This window comes from Brachycentrus maculatus, unplaced genomic scaffold (genome assembly GCF_059751285.1).
Source record: "Brachycentrus maculatus isolate JH-2025_06_01 unplaced genomic scaffold, ASM5975128v1 h1tg001858l, whole genome shotgun sequence".
Lineage (NCBI taxonomy): Eukaryota > Metazoa > Arthropoda > Insecta > Trichoptera > Brachycentridae > Brachycentrus > Brachycentrus maculatus.
Genome location: NW_028282436.1, coordinates 1 through 7,591, shown reverse-complemented (window position 1 = coordinate 7,591; position 7,591 = coordinate 1). Strand labels below are relative to the sequence as shown.

At 35.7% G+C, this 7,591-nt stretch overlaps 1 pseudogene; it reads right to left on the bottom strand.

The window, feature by feature from the left end:
- Positions 1–6,943: 6,943 nt before the first annotated feature.
- LOC148298572 (small ribosomal subunit protein uS13 pseudogene) lies at positions 6,944–7,422 on the bottom strand (annotated as a pseudogene).
- Positions 7,423–7,591: the final 169 nt, after the last annotated feature.

Genomic DNA, 7,591 nt, shown 5'->3' with positions numbered 1-7,591 from the left:
CATTCCTCTAAGCTATAAAGCAGCGTACCCTTTGTAAATTGAGATCACTCGAGAACATCTTCAGTCCATTAGAGACTGCCCGTCAACATCTACTTTTTCATCCATTTATTCTTTTGATTCTTTTCGTTTGTCATGAAAAGACAGAGAAATTTGATGCTTTACTGATAACTTAGCTGTTGGTCGGTGCCTATGAACCAACAAAAACTCTCAAATTTCTTATTGAAAGCCATATTCCTCGAATAAGGACTGTCATTATTCATAATATAATTTTAAATAGAGCAATAAACAGTAATATTTTCGACGCAATAACTACAACAAACAAACTACTCCAAAGCCGAAGGCAAACTCCTAAATTCCGGAATCGAAATCTGTGTCGAGGGATATAAACAAACATTTTTAGGAATTCTTTCAGAATAAACATAATTATAATTCAATATAAATCACTTGCAATAGATAATTATTAAATAGCAATCAATAGCTTATAATTATTTATCTAATCGTCGATTTCCAACACTCAATATACAATAAATAAATCCATTAAACCTTAATTCTATCTCACAAACAACATTGAAGCAAAACGGACAAATCAGATTCCCAATTATGGAAACTACTCCCAATCTCCAGTGTCTAAATAGTATTAATAAACATCTACTTCCCTTCCGTAGCTTATAATGCACTAATGAGTTATTCTTCACATCTTGATCGTGCAAATTAGATTTATCATCAAGCAGCTATGTTATAGTAAGTTATTTAATACACGTGTCTTCATGTAGAATCGAATATCTCCAGCTTCTAATGCTTTGTCTTTATAGAATGCCATTAGTTTGCGTTTGAGGGTGTCGATTGAATCCATTGGCTTGCAAATAAAGAAATATGTTGTTTTTTCGTGACGGCATTTCACGCAGAGATGTGGAATCTATGCTTCTGTTTGCATTTTTTAATTTAAATTAAAGACTATTATAGAATTTTGATTGCATTACCATATGATATCGGATGATATCACTATAATATCTCAGAAACGTAGAGTATATAGCAATTACTGGGTAATGACTAAAAAATAAGCCTACAACGACTTTCAAACACTTTGCGGCAAGACTCTAATCGCCCTGTAACGTTACAAACTAAAAACAAACCTCATAGGTTGCAACATGACCGAAGAATAGTACACAAAATACTACTCATATTACGAGTCACGACCTAAGCAGCGTCTCTAGCTGGCACGCAAAAAAGTAGAATAAATGCTAGCAGTATTATAAAAAAACGAACTCTTTCTGCATGGTCTATAATTGAAAACACTGAACAATATGTTCACAAACTATCGACGGAAAATGGACTTAATGGCCAATGAGCCTACCGAATACAATTATGCCAAGTTCGAAAGCGAATAGAACTAATTTATATAGGCAATTATCTATTGTGATATCGGTAAGCGTGAACTAATCGAGAATTTATACACCAAAATCGAAATGATTGACAAGAAGTGTGAAGCTAGTCTCTCGAAGAAACTGCATGATAATAAGTTAGCTCGTGGTCGATTCGAAAAAGCAATCAAAGCGATCAGCATTGCAGAAATTCGATATTCCAGATTTTATTAGGCATTTTAAAAGTCTATGATCAATATGGTCAGTCAGTTGCACTCTCATCTTGAAAGACTCAACACTTTCTACACTGTTTGGGAGAACCTTGGCTCAAGCCTGATCTTCAAACTCAAATCAGACCGATAAATACTAATCGATAAGAAGCTGTAAGGAGAAGATTTCAGGTTCTTCTACGCAAATGAAAAAGAAGAAGATGTACGATACATGCTACAGTTGCTACCAGTGCATTCTCGATTGCGTGGACAATACTAGCAAAAACTGAAATCAATCCAGCAAACCAAAGAGTAATCAGAGAAGATACATGGGGGTAAGGGGATATTTGCCATTACAAATCGAGGGAAGAACCATTACTTGATGCAACAACCCCTCATGGTAAAGCTGGCAAGCTGGTATGAGAATATTCAGAATGGGAAAATACCCAACAATTTGGCACCCGATTTGTTGCTCAAGTAGGAATAAAATGGGTTCTTTAGGTATACCTATTAGGAGCTGCATACTTAAACATTACAGTATCTCGAAGAACTCAAATAGAAGCTACCAAAGCAATCCAGGCCATTCCTCCCACATTAAATCCATAGCGAAAGATTCTTCAGATTCCATCAGAATAAATAACTCCTCAAACTCTAATAACGCCCATAGATAAAAATATAAGCCTATAATGTTCCCCCTCAAATGAACTTTAAATGCTGGTATGATCGCTGTGGAGTTAAAGGCTATTTTAACATACTGGATTACCCGATGAATTTAATCCAAAGAAAATTATAATTCTAAGCGGATCGCCAAAAATAAATGCTTTAACAATACGAAGAAACTAAGAAATAATACAACATAAAATAACTAAAACTCGGTAACTATGAATTTGACCCTGATGTCAATTTTGGATATAAGTACACAAAAATATTCGATGAGGTGGAGTATTTCAAATCAGAAGTCAGCCTTCGATATGATCCAGAGTATTTACCTAAGCCTAAAAATAAGAAGGAATTAGCGGCACTCAAAATTGAGGAAGATTTCAGTGAATCAGACAATTAAGAAATAAAGAATAAAAAAGGCTCAAAGTAAAAAAATGGGGAAAAAAAGAGTTTGGATAGTGTGAATTCTGAGAAAGATTAAAAAGATAAACTTGAGGAACATCGTCGTAATGGTCTGTAATCGAGTGTAAGGAAGGAAGAAATGAAAAATTAGGAAATCAGGGGCCAGAGAGAGCCAGAAGGCAGGGCATTCAGCAATAATTAAAGAAAAAACATCAACAGGAGCAACTCTAGCTATCAAAAAAACTCCACCGATCCACATGACCCTCTTAACTTAAACAAACAGACCATAAAAGCCGATCTCTTAGAACTGGTCTAATTCTCAAACACAATAGCAACTCGCAAATTGATGGACAACAGCGTCGAAGTCGAAAACCTTGAATTAAATTCTCATATAATCCTGCCCGAATGGATATAAACAAAATAACGCAAAAAAGACAATTTTGAGATCTTCGTGAATATTTTCCTCCCCAAACAATAGAACATATTCTTCACCAAATCCAGCCACTAAATCCAATCGGTATATTTTCATTACATCTAAAACTTCAACATGCATTACCTCCAGGAAATTATTAATCAGAATGAACCCGCACATCTGTACCTCATCAATGAAAGTATGTACGTGAGCATGGAGCCAAGAGTGTTCGGGCAGAAATCCATCCGCATGAAGATCAAGATTGTAGCAATCGGCATAAAGGGAGTTCCCAAATAGTAGGGGCGTAAATAAGCTCAGAAAATAATGCGCGAAATATCAAAAATGAAAGAGACCTTCAGTTTATTATTCAAAAATGTGGGAGTTTGTCTGTTCGAGTAAATAATCCCAAAGAACAGTGAAAACATCAGCGAATAAGACGAGAAATTATATGTGATTGGCTAGATACTGCTGGATAAGTTTAAAAACAAGAGCAAATTGAGGAAGATATTGAACATAACGCAGTAAGAGACCATGAATATGACGATCGAACTGATTATTTAGTTAGGGAAGAAGAAGTTTAAATAATTTTAGGAGTATTTGGAAAGGCTTACAAAGGATGATAACTGAATGGATTGGATGGAGTTATATAATGGATTTTACTTGGCTTTATATGTCACTTAATCTTGTATTCTATTTATAATTTTCATCCTTTTTGTGATCGACTAAAGGCTAATTTTTCAATAGCAATAAATTTGTCAGGGCTAAGATATTTTAAGGGGTGTTGCTTTTTCAGGAAATAGGAAATAACGTCGTAAGCAACTTCATAAAAATATCTAATCGAAAAAGAGCCACTTAATCAAAGGAATGATCAATTAGAGTCGAAAGAAACGAAAATTCAATAAACAATATTCATATATCTTAGCAGACTTTAAAAAAAAGAAGAAGCAATCGCCTAAATATACAGAATATATAACAATTATATTTTGCATATTATAAACCACAAACATACACTTAAATACAATCAGTATCCTTTTGAGTCAATCGAACGTTTTCGCCTTGATATTACTTATCAACACATCCAGCTCACTATTTTTCCTCATAGTGTCATCCAAAAACTCCTGATACATTTTCACGAGTTCTTCTTCGCTGTGGGTATTCTCCTCTTCTAGCTCCAGCTTAAACTAAATATATTTTTTAATGTTCTGCATTGTGAGTATTTTGTCCAGTTCTTCTCTCTCGTAGTTTTATATTGATTATTCGTAGAAATTATACTTGGCCATGAAAAATGCCCAAATGGGAAAGCTCGAGAGTAAGCTGCCCCATACTAATGCCTCGATTGATTTTTGAAGGCTTCTGTTTTTAATGTAGGCGTGCAGTGCTAAGAAACAGCCGATAGCTCCACCCCATTTAATTGCCTTGAATGTGAAAGGGTACCTGAAAATGTATTTCGCATTTAGATAGTCGAACTTCGAAGTAGAGTTTGTTAGTTCTTAAGGTGATGTCATTTTGGATACTTTAACTTTATATTATGTTTGTTTCACAGAATAGATTTGATTGGAGGAGGTTCAAGGATATTTTTACTGTGGTGAATATTTATATGTGTTATTATTTAGTTATGGTAGATGTGAGAGATACTGATTAAATCTGTATAATACATATTTGTCAAATAAGATTGGGCATCTGTATATATTTTTACTTAGTTTATCATTTTTATATAATCCACGGCAATTGATTCGATTTGCAATAATAAAATTTTTGGTTTTTCAGGATTATTGTATTTACTTTATTTTGTATCCCTTTAATAAGATTGTCCATTCTAAGAGGTAATAATGCAAATAGTATTGCTTATTTGGAAAGTTAGTTTAGGCTATTGCTTCGGAATATATAGACTATTATCAAGGGATCATTGCATTTTTGTTTATCTTACTTTGGCGTTTTATTAATTGTGTTTATAATTCAAAACTTTTTTCTTTGAGAATTTCTCTGTTTTGCTTAATTAGTCCATGCAATCAACGATAATTTATTTCTCATTTTACCATTACTTTCGAGAAGTAATCAACAACAGAGTTATTTATTTCATCTAATTGAAAGTACACTATCAGATTATCCTCCTATAAGTATATAAGCATCTAAGCATATAACATGCAATAATTGAAAGATATGTAATCACCCACAATCTACCTATATAAGCATTTAAAACTATATTTATTTTAGAACAATGAAAACAAACAGTTCCACAGTCTCAAACACGCACAAGAAGAGTAAGAGCAAACTACTGACACACACCTATAATAATTTCAGTGAAAAATACATTCGGTTTACGAAATAGAAAATATTCAGTGCATCCAAAAAGGTATCGACCCCCGATTCCGCTATCTATTCGCCTAGAAATATCAAGATGTAGCGGAATTCGAAATAAAAAGTCAGAGCGGAATCACCCTATGCGCCCAAATCTCAAAAGATCAACATAAACATGGAAATTAAAAATTTCAATGTCTATAAATACATGGAGAATAACAGCTCGATTACCTTAAAGAAGAAAGGAAGACTCCACAAAAAGACGACATCGTGTTTGAATAGTCACACTAATCTACATATTACAAATCCAAGGGAGCATTTGAAGTAAGAGCCAAACAGACCTTTTGCAGCAAACTTCTATCAAAGCAAAACGCCCGAAAAAACAAACAAGAAAACATCCCTAACAAAAAAACATAATAAGACCAAATCGCAATAGATTATGAAACTGGCCCCTCGCGAATGGAGTGATCTCATCACTGAATACGGTAAAAAGACAAAGAAAACTTTTAAGAGAAACACAGACAACGAAGAAATTGTTGCCAAATTTGCTTTGTGCAACAGATGCGGATACTGCCCCGATAAAAAGAATAAAGTGAATCAGGATACTTTTATGGCCGTAGAGAATTTTATGAAAAGAGGAAGGTACTTGTTTGGAGTCTGCGATGGCCATGGCATTAATGGCCATTATGTCTCTGAGTTCATCAAGGAGATACTGCCTGAGAACATTTAATATTTTTTTCTGAAGAACAAGAACTTAAATAAAAATATTAAAAACAATGTTGAGACTTCGCTCAAGTAAGCATTCTAAAAGACTTCGCAGAACTTGGTCGAATCTGCCATTGACACAATGTTTTCAGGGACTACCACTTGCTTAGTCTATATTGACAATAGAGATCTATTCTGCGCAAATCTAGGTGACAGTCGGGCTGTGATTTACAGCAAGCTCATCGAGTAGGAATAATGGATAAGCCACGATATTTCGACTGATCATAAAGCCTAAGACAAAAGGGAGGCAGTTCGCATCGAAATGAACGGAGGCCGTGTCTTCCCATACCGAGACTAGGATGGGGAGCAAATGGGACCCTTTCGGATTTGGCTGAAAGACCAAAACATTCCTGGACTTGCGATGACGAGATCCTTTGGGGACTATGTTGCCTCAACGGTGGGGGTGATCGACTAGCCAGAAATTACCTACCATGAAATAGCCAAATGTAATAATTCCATTATGAGATAGAAAACAAGTTCTTAGTGATCGCGTCGGATGGCCTTTGGGAGTTCATTTCAAGAGAAGAAGTCCTAAACATAGTGGCCGCTTCTTTTGTGCGTAATGATCCTCAATCGGCAGTGAATGATTTAGAGAAGATGGCTGTAGAGGCTTGGAAACGTGAAGATGAAAGTATCGACGATATCACTATACTGGTTATTTTCTTCAAATATTATTGAAGTCGAAGAACAGCCTCCGTGCCCAAAACTCGTTCCTGGGGGCCAACGATTAATATTTTCTAGTATTTTATTTATAAGGAACATTCGATTATTCTCATTGACTTAAAATGCTTCATTTAGTTTGGTACAAATTGATATCTGGCTAGAATATCTTGGCATACATCGATCATTTCTTTTTTCTTTCGACTCCAACGGTTCTTCCTCTTCTGCCGGTTGTCTTGGTGTGCTGGCCTCTGACCTTGAGTCCCCATTTGTGCCTGATACCTCTGTTCGATCTAATCTTGTAAAGTCTTTCGACGTCCTCTCTGAGTTTGGTTTCGAGGATGTTGGAGGCCATTTGGAGATTCTTGCCTTCCTTGTAATCCCGAAGTCTGTTGAGAAACCACTTGGGGACTCCATGGCCTTCGGGGTCATTAATAATGCTCGCAATGGCATCACACTGCTTTTCATTGAGCTCGCCTGCTCTGATTCTCGGATTAATTCTAAGGATCTTGCAGATGAGGAAACCCCATCTCCTTCCAACTCCCTTAATTTTTTACAACGCGAATGGAACAGTCCTCTTCCCATCGATATTCGTGTTCAAGATACGATGGATGTGCTTGAAGTTATTGTCAGCATCTTCAATGATAAGTGACATTTCTGGCCAATCAATGATATATATTTATTAAATTAAAATAATCCATCATTATATTCGCTTATTATTACGACGACGACTTTGTATTGCATCTGTGGGGTTGGGGTTGGGGTTGGGGTTGGGGTTGGGGTTGGGGTTGGGGTTGGGGTTGGGGTTGGGGTTGGGGTTGGGA